This window comes from Neophocaena asiaeorientalis, unplaced genomic scaffold (assembly GCF_003031525.2).
Source record: "Neophocaena asiaeorientalis asiaeorientalis breed wild unplaced genomic scaffold, Neophocaena_asiaeorientalis_V1.1 scaffold784, whole genome shotgun sequence".
NCBI lineage: Eukaryota > Metazoa > Chordata > Mammalia > Artiodactyla > Phocoenidae > Neophocaena > Neophocaena asiaeorientalis.
The window spans coordinates 415,658-418,954 of NW_020174692.1; the positions used below are offsets into that span (position 1 = coordinate 415,658).

Genomic DNA, 3,297 nt, shown 5'->3' on the forward strand with positions numbered 1-3,297 from the left:
CAAACCCATGTCCCCTGCATCTGCAGGCGGACTCTCAACCACTGCGCCACCAGGGAAGCCCAGAGAAAATTTTTAATTAATTTTGAATATATACCCTCAAAAATAAATATTCACTTAATGTGGCCTTATCTGTTTATGATATCAAAAGGTAGGTTTTATTCTCCCAAAATAAATGTTCTAAGATAAATTCAAGATTCCTTTGAATAAAAAAAAAAATACACCTTCTAAAACAGTGAGCTTATAAAATAGTGCAGTGGATTGCTAGGCATACTTAGTGTAACAGGAAAGTATGTTCACCGAGAAAGAAATTTGAAAAATGACTATAAGCCTTTATGGAAAATTGTAACAAGGCCTTTACTTCATTTACTTTTAGCTATGTCATAAATACTGGAAGATAAATTGGACAGTTTGTGACGAAAGTTAGAAAATTTTTTCCATAAAACGAACTTAGGAATCTTTCCTTTTGGCTCTATGCTCCAATCCACCTTCACTGTGTTAAAGAGATAGCGAGTTCTTCCCGATTTTTGGTTCAAGTGAGTGGTTTCCGAATTGACTGGACTCTCAAGGTAGGGAGTTCCTGCTCAGGGTTTCCCAGTCACCAGGTCTGTGACTTGTCCAACTTTGAAAATGATCGCAGCCAGTTCATGTTTCACGGGCTGTGTCCGTGGGACAGGTAAAGCTGTGAGAAGCACAGTATTTCCAGCTGTGCACTGCTGAAGAGCATCGTAAGGTAGGTTTTTCACTTATTAAAATGCTTTAACAACTAGGGATCCAGAACAAGCCTGGTTACTCTCGCTTTAGCAGGTACTTGAATTGCTGTCGCAATCACCTTCCCCACGACCCATCTGGCATGGATGGATGAATGAGCTATTGACGTTATGTGGCTTTGGTCACCTGGAGGTCTCCCATGCCGCGGCGCTTCGGCCCTGGAATCCACCCCCTGTGGCAGCAGAGCGGGGTCAGCAGTCACCTCAGGGCTCCACTGTCCGTAAGCTTTCTTAAGTCAATATTTAAAGTTTTCCATGCTATAAAAAGAGATGCGATTTTTAAAAAATAAAAAGTGTATCACTAATTTTATCCTGTGCAGGCTTTTTGTTTTTTGTTTTTTCCCCTCTGGCCGCTTAGTGAAAGGGCACAGTCCTAACCACTGGATCACCAGAGGATTCCCTATCATGTTCAGTTTTAGGTGAAATCAATTTTGATGTCATTCTTATCAGTAAAATTCATTTTGAATTTGGTAAAAGACTGATAATTTATGTTCTTTCTTAGAAAATGCATGAGAAAATTATGAGGATAACTTTTTATCATTCAGGATTCTCCCCATTGGACTAGATGGTTTAACATTTGGCGAATCTAATATTTCCACATACTTAGGTCAGTTTCTATGCGATGTAATAACTGTCTGCCCTATGGCTAATGCAAAGAATAAATAGTGGTATATGAGAATATTCTGAATGGCCAAAATGACAGTCAAAATATCCTTCTTCAGTAAAAAACTGATAAGGTAAATAATCATATTTCTTTTGCATTTTGGGAAATAACTAGTTCAGTCATATTAAAATGTAAAGAAAACAAACTAAAAGAACTTAAGCTACCATTACATATCTCTTAAACTAGAAAAAAAAAGTAAACACCAATGTTGGCAAATGAAACAAAAATATTGACTAGTACAATGATGTTGTAAATAGCCCTGTAGATTATTCAGTCTTTTTGGAGAGCAATATAACAATAGGGGGCTTCCCTGGTGGCGCAGTGGTTAAGAATCCGCCTGCCAGTGCAGGGGACATGGGTTCGAGCCCTGGTTCTGGAAGATCCCACATGCTGCGGAGCAACTAAGCCCCGTGCACCACAACTACTGAGCCTGCGCTCTGAAGCCCGCGAGCCACAACTACTGAAGCCCTCGCGCCTAGAGCCTGAGCTCCGCAACAAGAGAAGCCATGGCAATGAAGAGCAGCCCCCGCTCGCCGCAACTAAAGAAATCCCGCACCCAGCAACGAAGACTCAACGCAGCCAAAAATAAAAATAAATTAAATAAGTAAAATTTTAAAATAAGACAATAGGTATAAAATTATACTACTTTGAGAAATGTATAAGAATTACTCCAATCCAAAGGAATAAAGAATATTTACAAAGATATTTATGCTCTCCTTCATAACAAAAAAAATCTGAAAACCACAAATCCTAATCATGATTTTTCTTTCAACCATGTTTTAAAATTGGAGTATAATTAATTTACAGTGTTGTGTTAGTTTCGGGTGTACAGCTAAATGATTCAGATATGTATATACTTTTTCAGATTCTTTTCCATTATAGGTTATTACAAGATATTGAATATAGTTCCCTGTGCTATACAGTAGGTCTTTGTTGTTTATCTGTTTTATGTATAGTGTGTATATGTTAATCCCAAACTCCTAATTTATGCGCCCCGCCCAACTATCCTCTTTGGTAACCATAAGTTTGTTTTCTATGTCTGTGAGTCTATTTCTGTTTTGTGAATTTATAAAAATTAATTTTTTCGTAGCCAACATTCATTTACACTTTCCGACATCTACAGTTTTTTTTTTTTTCTTCATTCCTTTTTGTATCTCAGGCCTTTTTCCTCTAGGATCTATATTTACTATTGGCTTTAGAATCTCCTTTAGTGAAAGCTTCCTCATGATGAAGTGTTTTATTTTTTAATTAATTAATTAATTTTTGGCTGCATTGTGTCTTCCTTGCTGTGCCCGGGCTTTATCTAGTTGTGGCGAGTGGGGACTATTCTGTTGTGGTGCGCGGGCTTCTCATTGCGGTGGCTTCACTTGCTGCGGAGCACGGGCTCTAGGCGTGCAGGCTTCAGTAGTTGTGGCACTTGGGCTCAGTAGTTGTGGCTTACGGGCTCTAGAGTGAAGGCTCAGTAGTTGTGGTGCATGGGCTTAGTTGCTCTGCGGAATGTGAGATTTTCCCGGACCAGGGCTCGAACCTGTGTCCCCTACATTGGCAGACAGATTCTTAACCACTGCACCACCACGGAAGATCCGATGATGAAGTGTTAATATTTTTTTCTTTCAGAAAATATTTTTATTTCACCTCCAATCTTGAAAAATTTTTGGCTGATAGAGAATTCTCAGTTGTGGTTCTTTTCTTTTAGCATTTTTTAATATACCATTCCACTATTGGCTGGCTTCCATTGTTTCTTTTTTTAAAAAAAATTTATTTGTTTTATTTATTTATTTTTGGCTGCGTTGGGTCTTCGTTGCTACATGTGGTCTTCCTCTAGTTGCCGCGAGCGGGGGCTACTCTTCGTTGCGGTGCACAGGC

At 38.9% G+C, this 3,297-nt stretch overlaps 1 pseudogene; it reads right to left on the bottom strand.

Annotated features, from left to right (window-relative positions):
* Nucleotides 1-487: 487 nt before the first annotated feature.
* Nucleotides 488-2,548, bottom strand: LOC112409008 (28S ribosomal protein S17, mitochondrial pseudogene; annotated as a pseudogene).
* Nucleotides 2,549-3,297: the final 749 nt, after the last annotated feature.